Raw genomic sequence first — 18,456 nt, 5'->3', positions numbered from 1 at the left:
CGACGCTCTTTTATAAATATGGATTGCGAGAAAGCCATCTCAACGAGCTTCAATATGCGTATTTTGGACGATCGGTGTTTCGAATTACATTGCCGGTTAAGAAAATTTAGACAGCTGGATTCACCTTCGGTAGCCTTCACTTTCTGTGTGGTCATGACCGCCCCCCCCCCCCCTCCCAAGAGAAAAAAAACGAAAGAAGTGATAGGGATTTTAATTCTCTAATTATTGGACACATAAATTCAGCCATGCTGCGTAATCCACCTGCACAGGTCGAACCGACATATCCCTTGCAGAGTTTCTACTAAATATGTGTAAACGTATAAAAAAAATCGTTCGATATAATAGCAGTGCAGTAGATCTAAGAGTTCTTAGTTCATGGTGAAATCAGCGGCCGCTGCTTGAGATTGAAAAGTATCAGCACCAGCCATCACCACTGGCACCTGTCAAGCTTCTTTTGTGCAACTCACTTGACCGCACCAATCTTGAATGCGGTGACTCCACATGCGACCCTTCTACAAATCTTATTGGCGCCCTCGAAGCAGTACAGCACCGCGCAGCACATTTTTTTTTTTTTTTGGCCTTAACTGTGGCCGTTTGCCAGGTGTCACAGAAATAATAAAAAAGCAGTTAATAATAATAATAATAATAATAATAATAATAATAATAATAATAATAATAATAATAATAATAATAATAATAATAAAGTCATTAGCTCACTTTTTTCTATGCTTAGAAAATTATCACGCGCGTGTCTGTTTTTTCTTTTCTTTTTATTAAAACATGGCATGTGTTCTTAATTAAGCAGTGATCGCGCCAGCAACATATGTCTCATCCCGCGCGGGTTTCACTCAGTGGTTTCAACATCCCAAAGCGACTCAGGCTGTGAGGGATGTTGTAGTGAGCTGCTTCGGAAATTTCGGCCACATGGGGACTTGAACCGCCGCGGCCAGGATTAAACCTGCGTTCTTGCAGCCACTGCGGTGGCTGATTGATTGATTGATTGATTGATTGATTGATTGATTGATTGATTGATTGATTGATTGATTGGACAGAGTTTGCGGTCTAGGTTCGACACGTTTTGGTTATGTGTATTTCTTTGTAACCATGCGCTTTGTCATATTTGTAGCCTTCTGCAGCGGGACCTGTTGCTGTGTTCAGTATTTGATGTAATGATGATATTTTTTTCCTTTTCATATTTTAGATGTAATTTTCTTTTTGCAGTTTTCTTCGGCTTCCCTTTGTTCAAATTTTATCTTCTTCAGATTTGTGTTTTTCTTTCTTAACTCCCATATTTCTGGTTTCCGGCTGTGTATTTGTTCTAGTTATTCGTTTTGCCGCAGCTGTGTGTAGCATATTTTTTTTTTTTTTTTGCTGTATTATTAGGGTATTTTGGGTATTATTAGGTTATTGCTGTATTAGGGTATTTGGGAAAAATATAAGTGTGAAAAGAAAGTAACGGGTCTGAGTATATAGCAGAATAGAAACCTGGGCGGAAATTTAAAGTGAGTGACCCGGCACGTTTAGGTATTTATCTGCTTCGTATAACGTAAGGTAATCCTTGCGAAAAGAGACTTATAGCAAGCATGCAGGCCATAAAAACTCGCTACGTTTTAAACGAAAAACGTGCGCGCATTTCACTAAGCCGCCTGAGACATTTTTGTTTTCTTTATTGAATGCCCCAGACGGCCCTAACTAAGGAACGACAGCGCTTATAGTATACGAAGCGCGGACGTTATTCAGGTATACCGCTTAGTGTTTCCTTTTTTGTTTTTAATATGTTTGTTTAGAGCAAAGCATGATTATCTTGTCATGTGCTTTTGCAAGAAACTGAGTAAGGCTGGACATAAGGACGGAGGTCCAATTCGCGTTTTTAACCGCTACAGTTCTGGACCCTCTGCTGCTTCACAACCACGGACCAACACATTTAACCAGTTGATTTTCCGCAAACAGCATACAAGAGGTTACCGGTGGTTGGGAGGAAAAGACTAAAAATCTGTGTTTCTTGTGGTCTTTTTTGCGCATAAAACGACCCTGCTTGAAGGAACTGACAGCTGCGTATTGTTATAACCTGTGCAAAAAGCGCGTGGCAAAAGGCAGTACATTTATCTGGAATATTAGAGTTATTGTGTACCGAATATTCGATTCGGTGATGCTATCGGACATTATCTTTTCAAGGCATTAGTGCAGGGTAAATCGAGTTACCTGGTAACGGTCGCATTTGATACCTCCGCGCCTCCTGTGAGGTAGTGTACAGTAGTATAAATGAAGTGACAGTCAGAACACAAACACTAACAGCTGCAGTTAGTTTACTCCTCTCTCTCTCTCTGTGCCTGTCTGTTTGTTTGCTTGTTTGTTAAGAGTGTAGAAGTATTTCTGTGCCGCTTATCTTTCAGATTCGCACGCCATCACTCGCGTTTCATTCTTTCCGGAAAGAAATACTGGAATTAATTCCAATCCGCACCCAGCGCGCGGCGTATAAAAGGTCGAAGGTCAACCTCGGCCGATTACCGACGCGTGCTTTATTTCGGATGACTGGTGGCGTGCTCGTGCCTCTCTTTTTTTCCGTTTGTTACGGTTATTATCTTTCACCCTTGCGTCTTCGGCCAGGGCCGTCTCCTCGGTGGTCTGCGGCCGCCGCCGCTCGCGCGAGATAGCCGCTAAGATATGTCATGATGCGTGCGCGCCGCGATCCATCACTGCGACCCGGTGCCCGGCTTCTTTTATGGCGCGGAGCGAGTCGCGCAGGGGGTCCTTTTCGTGTGCATCATTTCTTTTTCTGCTTGCGTAAAAGCTGGGCGAAGAGATGTTCCATCACCTTGTCCTCGAAACTTTTTTCCGCCTCTGGCGAAAGAAAGTGATTTTTGTGCCCGTGAAGAATGAAAGGCTGGAAAGAAGGCCTTGTTCCCGTGACACGTTTTTGGGATTTCGCTGATGTTCTCAGCGCTCACTCAGCCGCGCTGTTCCATCACCGTACATTTGCTGCCTCCACTGCGCACTCGCATCGCTGTCGTGGCCGTTTTCTGCTTCAGTAGTATGATTTTTTGTTTCTGGGCATAGATTATCAGAACGGGCTCTTTCTCTATGAGCTAACCCGTAAAATGAGTTTGGTGTGTGTGTGTGTGTGTGTGTGTGTGTGTGTGTGTGTGTGTGTGTGTGTGTGTGTGTGTGTGTGTGCGTGTGCGTGTGCGTGTGCGTGTGCGTGTGCGTGTGCGTGTGCGCGTGTGTGTGTGTGTGTGTGTGTGTGCGCGCTTGCGTGCGTGCGTGCGTGCGTGCTGTGAGCCAAAACAAAAGTGGAGGCCCAACAAAAGCGAAGGCCAGGGGACACTAGTGGTGCTTTTATATAAGCAGCCAAGTACCAGCTAAGTGTCCTCGGCGCTCGTGGGGCAGCTCAAGCTGCCCGTGGACAAAGTTTCCCTGGCGGGTATGGCTCTTCGCTGATAGGCCTCACCAACGAATTCTGCGCGGGCATACTTCAATTTACCAAGTGCCCCGCAGGCCTCTCCGGCTTGATTTCATTGCTGGTGGTATGGTGGGTAGTTTTCGCGTCATGGGTGAGCCATAATCCAAAAGTAATTTGCTGCACCTCGGCTAGAAGCTCCCTCGTTAGGTATGCTCTTTCTTTTTTTATTACCTTTATGTTTTTTGCTTTTGGGAGTCTTATGGTCAGATCCTGTAAAATCGTGCTCGAGCATCGCATTTCGCCCGCCGCCGCGGGGGCGTTTACAGGATAAGGTTACTGACTTCCCAGATTGATTGGCGCGTGCCACTGGACGGCGGATTGGGTGAACTACGGTGAAGTGCCTCCGTCAGGATGGTTTCAAAACTTCTGGTTCCGTGCGCACGCAGTTACGCCCTGAGGCTATCCTGCATGGAAGCCGGCTGTCTGCTGTCGGCCTGGCAGCGTGTCGATAGCACCCGAAGCCAGCGCTTACATGGTCCTTTGGGTTGATTCTGCGCTCCTACACTTGGCACAGTCGGAACAATCGTCCGAATAGGGCGCTTATAATGCGATGGGTAACTGCTTACTTTTGCGGAAGTCAAACCTGGTATGATGTTTTTTCAGTGCGCCTTACCCGGAAGAAGTATTCGCGACTGGCGTCAGTTTCATTTTGGGATCGCCCATATTTTGAACGCCACTGGATCATAAGTTCTACTTGTGATCGTCTTCGAGTAGAAATTGGAGTTCACAAACCTCCTTCGAGTAGAAGGAGGTGCCTGAACTGCAAAGAGTTCACATTTCGATGGAGGCGAAATGCGAACACGCTCCTTTTCTGAGATTTCCGTTCCCCATTTAGAACCGGAAGTTGACGAAATGAACTGAAAGCCTCCCGCTGCCGCGCACCTCTTAGAAAATACACTAGTGTGATTACAGCTGGCACATAAGTCTGGCCATTCGGTGGCTACACGCTTCAAGAATAAGCCCTTAATTCTGCATGCAGTCTTTTAACTTTCTTTCTTTTTTTTTTTTGAAGGGATAAATATTTGAACAGAATGCTCGTACCGTCAAGGCGAACTTGAAAGGCGTCTTTATTATATGTGCCATATGATTGACTTCGTGTTATTGGGCTCAGAAGGACACGTCATACGTTGAACCAACCAATCAGGATCGAGATTCGGTTGCGCATTTATCGTGGTTCTAAGAGACTTAATGGAACTAGAAGACTGCACCACTGTGTGATGGAATCCGTGCGCACATCTGCTCACCCCTTGCGGTGTAGTTCGCGAAGCAACCTATATATTCAGTCTGGGCATTATTATTTTTTTTTTTTTGTGGGTCAGTAAATGCGTGCTTACTCAAGGTTTCCTTGATCATGAACGAGCGTTTTGAAGACATATATGTGTGAACATTAAAGATTGTGCCCATATATGCGCACGAATTCTCGTTTTTATAAAATAAAGTAATATCCCGGGTTGTTCTATAGAATAATAAGCTGGGATAACACAGCTGATATACCAACTGGCAGACCAGAGATTATTTCATCGCCGCACTTCTTCTTTTTTTTTTTTTTTTTCACTCTCCTTTGAGCTGCACTACATATGGGATGATGACGACGTTTAACTTTATTGGCTTATTTTCATCATGCGTTGTCCTTGCAAATTGGCAGTCGAAGCTGTTCTTGATGGACCGCAGTCCTAGACGGCGATAATCAATTGTGTCTGGGGTGTATCTGTCGTGCTTACCGTCGTCGCACTCGTCGCTTCAATCGCTAGACGACAGCTGTTGCGACTCGTCCTGGCTGCGCCGAGGGGGCAGAAGCAAAAATGCCTTGTCTTTCTGTCGCTCCCCACTTTTATTTCATTTTACTGTCCACTCGATGTCTCTGTTTCCACCACCGCAGCTCAGATTCCTCCGAACACGATTGCAGGTGCAGCGGCTGGCACACATTTTTCTTCATTTTGTATTATTTTCAATAAAAGCACTTGATTATGGTTGCGGCGCCATTTTTTTAGTCCATCTCTCGGGCTCAACGGAGGATCGCCGTCGAAATTTCGTCTGTGTTTCTAGAAAAGCTTTCGCCTTAAAATGTGACAGTGCGCTCTGTGCGTCCGAATGCGCCGCCATTACAGCGCTCTCATCCGTTACTTCGTAAAACAATGTCAACTTCACCATTTCTGCACTGCACATTGCAGAGCTGCGATCTGCTGGTGCATGTCGCGTTCGGCTGACTGCGATGTGAGAGCGTCTCTGAGCGCACAATCTCCAGTGCAGAGGGTGGGCGGCCCAGGACAAGCAGTATGGCGCGGGTGCATGCAGCACGCGCTGGCAGGGAACGACCGTCTCTGTATCGGCCGAAAAGAAACGGGAAACAATGGCGTCGCGAGCAGCAGCGGCTGGTGGATCAGCCTTGCATGGTCGTCGTTTAATTACGAATCGACCGGCCGAGCCTTTTGATTCGTTCGCCTCTCCCGTTCGTCGCGGTGCATTGCAGATGACGCTGTGCGGTTTTCCCGCCAGCGGTCGAGGAATGACGCTCCAGGCCCGTCAGTGATTTCCCGTGTGGCTGGTAGGGCGTCGTACGTACGGGTTTCAAGTGTTCAGTGCGGGCGTTGCTCTCGTTTGCCGGTCTCCTTCCGTTTGCTTCAGCCGCACGTAGCTATGCGGAGCTGCAGCATGTATTTAAATGCCCACAATGGTTTCCAAGGAGCGTGGGCGGCGACTAAAATCGTGCATTCAGTTGTTTGTCCCCGCGTAATGGGAATCGCGAAATAGCGCGGCAGTCCAATAGAGGGTTCCGGTGGGCGATCACGCGCCTGTGCTTTGTTTCCTTTCTTCTTTGTCCGCGCAATTATGGAAGAGGAATTGGTTGCTACCCTTTGTCGTAAGGCTTTGCGAATACGCGCGAAAACTGACATATCAGTTGTGGAAACGCTCGAAACGTAGCACATTATTTAGTTCACTGCTTATTTGCTGGGTTTTGGTTTCCTCTCGTTTCTTTCTTTTTTTCGGAGGGGGAGGGGGGGGGGGGGCAGCGACGACGCGCTCAGCAGCCATGAATAAAACCGGCTCTCATTATGTTGGCAGCAGGGTGCACTTTTCGTTCAAAGAGGAATGTTCGCTACACCCTCATTATTACTCTGCGCTGCCGTGATTAATCTTACGGGCGAAAGCATCGCAGAGCTTTTTCATCGCCCAGCCTGGGTACTTCCCTTTCTGTTAGCTTAGGCGAGCGGAAAAAGAGCACCGCAACGTGTTCAACTTTCGAACCTAGACACTGCGTGGCTTCCCCGCAGGCTTTGTTCTTCAGCAATTTTCACGACAGCCATGATCGAGGTAGGATATAATGTTAGCTACGATACTTAACGGGGAGATTCGCGCAATATCTTTAGCAGTTATCGGATAGAAAGAAATGCAGTAGGCTGTCGCATTCATTGTCACAACAGTGGATGGTTCGTTCTGCACGTCCTGTGGTGAGCCGCTTCTCCTTTTCGAAGATTCTTTTGGTAAAACTGGGGTAGATGACGCCGGAATATTGCAGTGGATGCACTTAAGAATTGTACGATGTTTGCTCGCAATAACACGGATCGCTGGCCAAAGAACATGGCAGTCCTCATAGCCTGAGTCGCTTTGGGACGTTAAACCCCACACACCAACCAAGTATACGTCATGGGCCACGCGAAGGCCGTTCTGCTTTCTTGGACTTTTTTTTTCCTTTTGATTTCTTGATTCTTCTGAAGGTTTACCAGCATGGATAAGGTTCTAAATAGTGTATTGTCCACAACAGTCTACAAACAGCGCACAGCAATAGCGGCAAGGCATTTTTTTTTATTCTTTAATCACCGAGAAGGCCTTGTAATTAAGGCATGAAAAGGCGCATTACCTCTCTCCTTTGACTTGACGGCCCTCTCGTGAGCTTTCTCGGCTTGTGCAGAGATCCGGACTCAAATTAGCTTCACTTCGCAAGTGTGTAGTCAGATGAATCGAGAGTGAAGAGGTACTCGCTCTTTATTTTTTTCTCTCCTTTGCTCTGTCCAATATTATTCACGAACTATCCACCTACACTCTGCCCGACAACCTTTACTTCCTTTCTCGCTCTTCTCATTTCTGCATTAATTGTCTACGCATCGCATTAAAATGTATCTGCACACTGTGGCTTCGCCTATAATTTGCTGCATGTCCATGGTCTGCAGCGAGCCGCTTTGCTTTTAAGCGCGCAGGCACCGAATCAAGCAATCATAGGAGCGCACAAGGTGAAATGAGGACATTAGAAGGCGACGAAACGGCAATACATAAAACGTGCGCGGAAAGAAGCTGGGCCGAGACCATCGAAACTGCGAGCGATGTCAGGGGGGGCAGGATTAGGGCCCCTTTCGCTTTAAGAGAAAGCAGCCTTTGTGCTTATTCCGGAGCCGTCGAAGCTCGGCGTAATGTTTCAATCCTCTTAACTTGGGCTTTTTTTCGCGGCAAGAGAATCGCTTAAGAAAAGGATAGTCTTTTTTTTTTTTTTTTGCCTTTTTGTGTTTGTCATCTCTGTCTCGCCGTGGATATCGCTTCTTGTGCTGGGAGGCTTAGGGGGACGCCTCATTTTGCTCTCACCAAGTGCGGGTGCAGTGAGGACGGAGAAATGTTTTGCAGGGCCGCTTGAAATCGGAAACTGAAACATTGAAACCGCCGCGAATGAGGGAGTTCGAGAAAGCGATGTGCTGGATTGCTGTCTTGTGAAAACTGTGCAACAGGCGTGTATACTTATTTGTTGTTCAGAAACAGGCAATGGCGTCGCTCTAATAAGACAACAGCGATTTATTTCCATTTTCGCGCTGATTAATGACTGCCGAATTTGCTTCGCATACCTGTAATTTAGTAGTATAGGTACTTTTGCCAAGGTTTTCTCTAATGGAAATGGCGCATTACTACATTAGTTCAGTTTGCATAATATGGATCAATAAGAAATGAACCTGCCTGCAACTTAGGAACTAGTCCTGGACTGCGCACTTTTTATCTCCCGCTTCGGACGTCAATCAAGGCTGGTCCCGCTGGCTGGCGTTGTCCCTCTTTGACGCCATAATCCGAGTTGTTTACCGTGAGTGCCGGATTTGAAGTCGCTTGGTTGCTGTGTACTCCTGCAAAGAGAGATGACTAGATAGACTTGAGGTCGACTCTGAGGGCAGACTGGACATGCGGCACTCGAGTGGTGTCGCCAAGATGTCTATTCAGGTGGGTGTTTTTTTTTTTTTTTTTTTTTTTTTTTTTTTTTTTTTTTTTTTTTAACGCGAAGCACAAAAAGGTTGTTTCCAGAAGCTACCGTGTTCAGAGCTAGTATTTTTCAAAGGAAGAGACGAGAGGAAGGAGGGAAGGGGGTGGGGGATGATCGCATGATGCAAAAACAAAGTAAAAGCCGTGATGAAGCTTCTGCAGCGAGAGTCGGCGCCCTTGGTCCGCGCTAGCAGAGCAGAAGGTGGAGAAGCCTACGTCAGTGGTGCTCTATTTCATATTTATTTCGGTTCTAGGTCGGCCGCAGTGCCAATATACTGGATGGAGACTTTAGCATCCAGGACAATTGTTTTTAGAGGAAAAGGTTTTGTGAGGTCAGTAGATATAACTTGATGGCCTCGATTCCAAAAATCATTGTTTTCTCCATAATTTTTACTGAGCAGGTGGTGGTAGGAAATCAAGGGGGCCTCACTAATCATCAGCCGAATTTTGCAGGATGTCGAGTTCTTAGTGGTCACAAAGCCACATGATACGGTAGTACAGCGGGCAGTACCCTTACACAAGTCGCCTTCTCTCAGTCAACAATTGGTATCAAATGCTGGCACGCATCCTGGGGCGACTGGTAAATTTCCACGCACTGCCTATTTGAAGCGAAGTTTCGAAGAAACGTGCGCGGCTTTCCACTTCCGTCTCCAGAATGCAAAGCGCTGGCACGCGTTTCCCCTTCGAACTCGAGGAGTACTACGTAAAGAACGGTTTCAAGAAAGCGCAACAAGGAAAAACATTCGTAGCGCGCGAATGGCACAAGGAAGAAAAAAAAAAAGCAAGAATAGAGGGCCCGCAGCCAGAATTCTGCGCATGGTTTTTAAGGTTTTCCCTCCTTTATAGGGGACATCGGAGGCATGAGAGGGGACCCAAAGCTCCTTTTTTGGAAGGCGAGGGCGACTTGCACAGCCCTCCACAAGCTTCCTGTGGGGAGCGGAGATGGCTTGATTCCGTTTTGTCAACGGTAGGATCGGATCAAGGGACTTTAGTAGGGTCCTCTAAGCAGCGACACCTGGCGACAAATAGCAGATATATTGTTAAAACGAATAAGAGCGCAATCAAAGCCCGCATTTCCCGTCACTTATGTGGCGCAACTTCCCAACTCTCTTTAGAACATCTCGTCTTGGGCCTCCACAATATATGGATCGGTATAACGGTACGGGTATAAGGAAGTTGAGAAAGCCCTTATAAATTCCGGTTAAGCCGACCGTCAAATCTTTTTCCTTGTGGGAATTCAACATTCCCCCTTGCCCGCACGACGCGGCGAACATCCTCTCTCTCTCTCATTCACCGCGGACCCCTCATCTTTCCCCTCTTGGCCTCCTTCCCCCGGAGCTGTGGCGGAGAGGGCGGGAGTGAGAGAACTGGCGTAGCGCGCCGGGCATAGCCAGGCGGCCCCTCCTTCCCCCTCCTTTCTCATATCAGCGGACAGCATCGAAAGAGACGACGCCGCGTCGCCGGAGCGCGCGGATGCTGCTACGACAGCGAGGAAGAACACTGGGCGTTCCCAATAAACAGCTTGGCCCGCTGGCTGTGCCTCGGTGTGTCGTTCTTCACGGCCACGGCTGTGGTCAGAGCTAGCGGTATGGCTTCGGTCCTGAGAGCGAAGCCGGAGCCCCGTGAGGACCCCCCCCCCCCCAAATGGCACCCAACATGGAGGAAGGAAACAACTTAGGAGAGGCCCTTGCCATTTCCAATGCATCGGAGAAAGTGTGGCGGAAGTGACGTCAAATTTAGGGTTAGCCAAGTCGGGCCATTAGCAACGGCGATGCGTTGCTATGAAAACTCGGGCCACTAGCAACAGCGTTGCTAAGGGCCCTAGGTACGTCAGCGTCGCGAAGAAAGGGCAAAGGAGGAGGAGAGACGTTGCAGCGTCCGGTCGCGGCGCGGCCGCGCCGGCTTCAAAAAAATGACGTCAGGGCCTCTCCTAAGCTTTCCTTCCTCCATGGCACCCAACGTGGGGCGCCATTTTGTGGGGGTTATCACGGGGTTCCGGCTCCGCTCTGAGAACCGAAGCCACACCGCTAGTTCTGGCCACAGCCGTGGCCGTGAAGAACGACATACCGAGGCATACATAGTCAGCGGGCCAAGTCGTTCATTGGGAGTACCCAACATTCTTTCTTCCTCGGTGTAGTAGCAGCATCCAGGCGCTCCAGAGTTCCCTCCGAGCACGCATCGGGAGCAGACGCGTTTCGCGAAAGCTCCCGCGCCTCTCGCCGCAAGTCGCGGCCCATCGCCCCGAGCGGGGCTCCAGTTTCCTGGAAAAGCGTCTGCGTCTGGCGAACCTCGCGCTGCCGCGGCGGCTCCAGGGCATCGGGCAGCCCGACAACCATGGCGGACTCGCAACTTGAGATACGAGGCTACGACCCCGAGAGCATGGTGTGGTCTACTATTCCTGCTACAAGCGGCACGCCGTAGTCGCACCAAATCCTCAAGAGCGCCGCGCTTGCTGCCGCGGTCGCTCGCCGAGCGAGGGGCGGCAATGCCTTACTGGCGCCCACCGTCGACGCGGCCTCCGCGGTCGCGGGCGCCATTGACTCTCGGCGCGACAACATCACGCCAAAGCGGTTGGTGTCCTGGAGACCGCTTCCGCTACCGAAACCTGCAGACACGGACTTCGTCGTGGTCGTGAAGGCCAGAACACGAGTCTCCTTCGCAACCCTTTTTCCGGAAAACAGCCTCGGGCGAGCGTTCGTCGCCCACCTCGGGACGGCCGCGGCTCGCGCCATCCCTGTTGTTCCGGTAAGCGACCAGAACATCGTCCTCATTTACACCTCACACCCGAAGATTGCTGATGGGGTCATAGTTGATTTCGCCATAAACTCGCCATACGGTGTGGTGCCTCTCGTCGGACACCTCCGTTCGGATGATCGCAACACCTGCTACGGGGTAGTCACCATCCGAAGCACCGATACTGAAGCCATGCTCCGTGAGAGCCTCCATTGGCGGGATGGAGAAATCCTACACGTAAGGAAACTGGGCGCTTCGAACAAAGCGCGGCTTACCTTCGCCGGCAAAGTGAAGCCGAAGTACGTGCACTATGATGCATTACTTATTCCGGTCCAAACCTATAAAAGAACTGTGCCTGCATGTACACTGTGTGGTGCCATCGGACATCGACAGGACGCGTGCCCAGGCCCAAACACTGAAACATGCGGACTTTGTGGCTCGGCCGCTAAACTCGTCGACGGTGTGCGCGCACCGCATGAGTACACGCCGAGATGCTCATTATGCGCCGGCCCTCATGTCACCGGGGACCGCGCGTGTAAGGCCAGGTACCGTAAACCCGCACTTTCGACCCCGGCCCCACCAGAGCCCAACAACAAAGGCAAGAAAAAGAAGAAAAAATCAAAAGCAAAGAAGAAACCGAAACGCGATGGGGAACGCACCGACGACGTCCCCCCGTCCAACTCGCCGCCCCAATCCCAGGACCCGCCACCAGGCGCGGGGGCCAAGGAGCAGGCCTGACACGGGCCAAATCATCGTGGACCTACCTCCAAGGTGACAGATGGGAAACAGGGTCCACCTCCACCTGCTCAAGGACGAGCGGGTGCCGCCAACAAGGCATCCAAACCGGGGAACCAGCAATCTTGGGAAGACCGAGTGCAGCAAGGATCACAGGTGAGCAGTACGGGCAGGGTAGCCCCCCCTCTGAACCCCCCACCCCCATCCAAATCACAAGAGCAACTTTAAATCGTGGCCTTACGCGAACAAGTAGAAAGCTTAACCCGCAAACTGGCTTTGACAGAACAAAGCCAGACAAAATCCGTTCCACCCCCTACCTCTCGGACGACCGAGACGGGGGAAATCATCCCTTCGGGGCAAGCGGTTCTGCGGCCGGATCAGTGCACTTTAGAGGCGAGGTTGAGCGTCATAGAAGCCCAGATCGCGGCACGTTTCAACGCCCAAGAGGCACAATTCAGAGCTGCCCTTCAAGCCATAGTAGATGGGATCCCGAGCCTCATAGCAGCTCAGCTTCCAAAACCGCCTGCTAAACCTGTCAGCAAGACCTGCAAGCCGGGGTCTGTTAAGCGCATCTCAACCAACGGTGCGCACAGCAAAATCGCCAGAATTCAAACACCCTCGGAGGACGAGGACTCATCGATGGAGAACGAGGCCCTACATACGGCAGTGGACCGTGGGGCAAACCCTGACGGCTCCCCTTTCCTCCAGGGTGTGTCGCAAAATTTAAGTGAGCAACATGGCGGGCGACAATAGTAAACGCCGGTACTCGCACAAAAATTCGGTCTGAACCACAATTCTTCAGTGGAACTGTAGGGGTTTCCGGGCACGCACTAAGCGGGCCGCCCTTCTGTTACTCTTAACAACACTCCCAGAAATGCCCGCGGTGGTAGCCCTCCAGGAGCCGGGAGAGGGTGCCACACTGACCAATTATACGGTCTATCAGCGGGATGCGCAGACTGCCCTTTGCGTCAACAAAAATTTTACGGCTACCCCGGTCGATTTGGACTGCACTACGGCCTGCTCATACGTTATGGTGACCCTTCTTCCGCTTAGGAAACAGGATCCTTCACTACACGTACTCAACATATACAGTTCACCTAAACTTCCTAATGTAACATACACCGATATATTTAGCAAAGCCCTCAAAGTGGCAGGAAGGGAACCCCTCATAATAGCTGGGGATTTCAATGCACCCAGTACTCTCTGGGGCTACCGTAGGGAGGAGAAACGCCAACGAAAGCTGGCGGAGCTTATTTCCACGTTGGGCCTAACCCTCCACACGGATCCCGCTCTGCCCGCTCGGATAGGTAACTCAGTGACACGGGACACATGCCCAGACTTTACATTTACCAAAAACATAAGATATGCGGAGTGGCACAACACCGAGGAAACACTTGGGAGCGACCACTGCATCCTCATCACAACACTCTGCACTAAGCCTCTTATACCCCAGTCACACGGGCAAGTTTAGTGACACTTTCACGAAGTGCACTTACATAGGAAAAGTGACACTTTCGGTGCTCGCTGTCACACGGCAAATCAAGTGTCATTTTGAAATGACGGCAGGGCCGATGCGGAGGCTGCAGCCCTATGTGGAAATAATTTAGTTTTCATGAAAATACCTTAAAACTCAATTTTATTGCAAGCAATGACCCCAAGATAATATTCAGTTTATTTGTGCATTTGAGTACGTTTTCACAGCGTTTGCTTGCCGTTGTACACAACGTCGAAAAAGGTCCGGTTTCCGCAGTATCACGAAAGTGGGCGACAAGCTCGCAGCGTTAACAGCACTGGATGCTACTAGCTTTCAGCTGTAGTACCGCTAGTACCGCCCATCGAGCGCCCGTGAACGGCAGAGTGCGCGGTGCAAGTATAACGCTTGGCCGTGCGCTCCTCCGTGGTCGTCGCTAGGACTATAGTTTGTTTCGCATCGAAGTATCAGTGGGCGGCGCTTTCGTATGGCCAGCTTAATAGAACATATGGCTCACTCGTGGCACTGCCTTATTGTCAACCTTGCTGTCTGTTCATAATAAGTGACAGGTGCAATTCAAATCGACGACTTAGATAGGGTAGCGTATACGTGTACTGCAAAGGTGAGCTGTGCCGCGCCGCCGGCGACGATGGCTATGAAGCTGTGAGCAGAAATTTGCTTGTGTCGCAGCAATTACACCCATTAGCGACTCGGTATAGGTCAACGATCCCCAAGGGGGATTAATTACTGACATTGTTTTACTTCAGGGATCATTACGGGAAAAACAAATTCTCGCACACTTTTCCGACGCCGGTGACAGCGGGGCAGGATGCGCCGTAAAGGTGCTGGCGGTGCTGGCTTGGCGCTGGCGGCTTGCGAGAGGAAAAGCGGCGGTGTCTCCGGCCGGCGCTTGAGCGAAATGCTGCCTGTCAAGTGACGACTTTCTAGAGATTGGGTTACAAATAGCTCCAACTTCGTTGATGCAGCTTGAGATACCGCATACCATCGAAGTGCAGCAGCGTGCAAGCACTGAGAGCGAGGGTAGCTATTCATGTGTACGCATCGTTTTCAATTGGTGATAGCTTAAATCTCTTGCCTATTAATAGAACCGCTCATGAAATTACGATAAACATTTCAAAACATTGTAATTCTCAAAAAATGTATGAGTGATATGTCACTGCCCTGCTGTCGAGACTACACACTCGTCTGCCGTATAAAGTGTAGTGAGTTCGCCAAACTCACTTCCCGCCGAGTGTGTTCGGCGGCGAGTGTCATTAAAGTTCATCGTGTGACACGATGCGAATGACACTAAACGCGAATGCACTCGTTGAAAGTGACACTAAACTTGCTCTCGTCTGACCGGGGTATTACACGCTCCCACCAAAAAGCTAAACGCCCAGACTGGACACGTTTCCGATCGGAGTATAATAACTCTGAGCCTATATAGCCCAACAGGGCTATGAATCCTGGTCTCAAAATTTGGTGGCCCAGCTGTGGACAACCACCTCTTGCACCTCTAAGAGGCCCGGCATAGCCTCATCCGCCGATGGCGCCGGCAGAAGCATAACCGCAAACTCAAAATTAGAATAGCGGCACTCACCCAAGAGGCAGCCGAGTATGCGGCCCAACTCGCTGACTAAAACTGGGTAGACCGCTGCAACACCGCGGCTCGACAAATGTCGAATCGGAGCACATGGCACCTGTTCCGCGCATTGATTGATCCGAACCAAACACGCAACGAAACCCAGAAACACCTTCAGAGAGCTATTCATGCTTTCCATGGGGACACCAATAAATTGGCTACAGCGCTGAGAGACAAATATCTCTGTAGCATCCAGGACTCCCGCGGGTCGGCATACAGGCTCTGAGAATGAAGAGCTGGATAGACCATTCCAGCTCCACGACCTAAAAGCGGCACTGGCAAAAATGAAACGTGGCCCAGCCCCCGGACGGAACAGAGTGACGGTTAAGCTCCTTGCTAACCTCCTGGACTCGGCATACCTGAGCCTTCTACACTATTTCAACGCCATATGGGAAGGGGGCACACCTCTCCCAATGGATTGGAAAACCGCATTAGTCACCTTCATACCGAAACCCGGAAAAGCCATCAACATCGAAAACCTTCGACCCATTTCGTTGACTTCTTGTGTGGGGAAGTTGATGGAAACCATGGTCAAGGACCGACTCTCTCAATATCTAGAGCTTAAACCCGCCTTTGCGGACACAATGTGCGGTTTCCGCCCACGCAGGACGTCCTGCTCTAACTTCACAAAGAAGTCTTGGCTCCGGTCGAATACCCCAGTAGTGACAAGGTGGTCCTCGCCTTGGACCTCAAAGGGGCCCTCGACAATGTAACCCACGACATCATCCTCACACATTTGTCGCAGACAAACTGTGGACACAACACATTTGGGTACATCCGACAGTTGCTCACTGATCGGCAAACCTATATACGTATCAAAGACCAGGAGCATGGAGACCCTTTGACCAAGAGACCCTTTGGGTACGCGAGGAACTCCACAGGGAGCGGTCCTCTCTCCCCTCCTCTTTAACCTCGCCATGGCTCACCTCCCCCCATTGCTTAATGATGTCCCAGGCATCAGGCATGCTCTGTATGCCGACGACATCACGCTCTGGGCAACACATGGGTCGCTAGGGCAGATCGAGGCCAACCTGCAACAAGCGGCGACTATCGTGGACGGATATGCTCGTCGCTGTGGCCTGGAATGCTCTCCGACCAAATCAGAATTCGTACACTTCCGGCCCAACCCGAAGTGTACCACTAAAATTGCCCTTGCCCTTGCTAGCGGCCCCATCCCTGAACGAAATGAGATAAGAGTGTTGGGACTCTTTATTCACTGCAATCGCAATATTGACACAACCTTGCAGAAGCTCCGCAAGATCGGAGACCAGGTGGGCCGCATGGTCCGTCGGCTATCTAACAAGCGGGGGGGGGGGGGGGGGGGGGGGGGTACGATGCAAAGACGCCCTGAGGCTGGCCAATGCATTCGTGACCAGCCGGATACTCTATGCAGCACCCTACCTCCACTTGCGGAAATGCGATGAGAGCGCCCTAGAGGTGATCCTTCGCAAAATTTATAAGCGCGCCCTCAACCTCCCCATAACGACGTCCAATCAAAGGCTCATTGCTCTAGGGATGACCAACAAACACGTTTTCAGAGTTGCAGGAGGCGCACTTAAGCAACCAATACTTGCGGTTAAGCAAATCACCTGCAGGCAAACGCCTCCTAGACCGCCTGCACATTGCTTACAATGCGCGAACAGAGGAACGAACCGAAGTTCCAGAGGACTGGCGCTACGCGCTCAAGGTTCGACCTCTGCCACAAAGCATAACAAAGGAGACTCACGAGGACCGTCGCATAGCGCGTGCGGCGAACCTAAAAGAGCGCTACGGCTCTCGTCACGGAGTCCTCTACACGGATGCTGCTGGCCCACACCATGGAGGGTGGTACACGGCCGCGGTCATCCACCAGAACACATACATTCAGGGACTCACTTTCCGCGCCCAAAACATCACACACGCAGAGGAGGTCGCCATAGCGCTGGCCGCTGCAGAGCATGACTCCAGGGTTATCATCCCTGACTCCCAGGAAGCTTGTCGAAATTTAGAGCAAGGGCGCATTTCGCAACGCGCCGCCGAAATCCTCCGCAGATGCGAGTACCGGGATCACCCGGACACACGTGTCGTCATCTGGGCCCCAGCACATGCGGGACTCGAGGGGAACGAGGCCGCAGACGCCTCAGCCCGCGCGCTTAACCACCTGGCATCGCCTCAACTCCCGCCGCTTGAGGAACTGGAACCCAATCCGGCCATTACCTACAAAGAAATTGCTGCCTTGTATAAAACTCGACACTGTCTTTTTCACCCCCCCCCCCCCCCCCCCCCGCTAAAGGACTAACTAAAACTGAGGAGCGCTGGCTCCTTCGTCTATGCACCAATACAGTTCTGTGCCCGGCAGTACTGCAGTATTTCAATCCGGCTTTTAATGGCGAAAGCCCGCACTGTGGGTGCGCATTTTCAGATGTGTACCATATGGTGTGGGCTTGCCCCTCCAACCCCGCTTACTCCCCTTTCCCTTCATCCACACTAGAGAGCTGGGAGGCTGCCCTGCTCGGCTTCTCTACCTTGGAGAGCCAACGTGCTCTCGTGGCTAGGGCCCGAGCTGCCGCGGAAGCCACAGGAGTCCCGGACTAGGGGCCCCTCCTAAACTTTGTTAGAGGCTGCCTCCCGCCTTTTTTTTTTCTCTCTCTCTCATGTAAATATTACCTAATAAATGTTTTTCACCACCACCACCGGCGACGCGGCGTCGTCTCTCGATGCTGTTGGCTGAGATGAGAAAGGAGGGGGGGGGGGGGGGGGGGCGTTCTCACCCACGCCCTCTCCGCCACAGCGCATAGATGAGGGCTCCCCGAGAGAAAGAGAGCGTATTCGCCGCGTCGTGCGGGCGAGGGAAATGTTGAATTCCCACATCCTTCAAGCTTCATTCTGTTACCCTTTCCTTAAAAACGTTTCTTAATGATAAAGCTATATTTGTATTTTGAACGCTCAACTGCACAATCCGCGGAAAACCAGAGAGTATCAATCACATTTTTATAGACTGTTGGAATTCTGTTTTTCACTGGGATATATTATAAAGAACCTTAAAGAAAGCACTAGCCATTAATTCTTACGGCATCCGGTTCCTACCCGTAAAAAGTGACGAGGTCCCGTACGACAGGATTATGGTGCTGGGCCTCCACCGCATTTGGAAAATGCGGATGGCATTTAGGCACGGCGAAGAAAATGTACGATCGATCAGGGACA

At 50.6% G+C, this 18,456-nt stretch overlaps 1 protein-coding gene and 1 pseudogene across 2 annotated transcripts in view; both read left to right on the top strand.

Annotated features, from left to right (window-relative positions):
- kcc (solute carrier family 12 member kcc) overlaps positions 1–18,456 on the top strand; it is a 353,291-nt gene that overhangs the window by 137,113 nt on the left and 197,722 nt on the right. The window lies entirely within an intron of this gene.
- Positions 15,677–17,847, top strand: LOC146203322 (uncharacterized; annotated as a pseudogene).

This window comes from Amblyomma maculatum, chromosome 1 (genome assembly GCF_055883805.1).
Source record: "Amblyomma maculatum isolate TAMU_Amacu chromosome 1, ASM5588380v1, whole genome shotgun sequence".
NCBI classification, from domain to species: domain Eukaryota; kingdom Metazoa; phylum Arthropoda; class Arachnida; order Ixodida; family Ixodidae; genus Amblyomma; species Amblyomma maculatum.
Note: the sequence above shows the minus strand (reverse complement) of the source record. Positions and strands in the feature narration are given on the sequence as shown.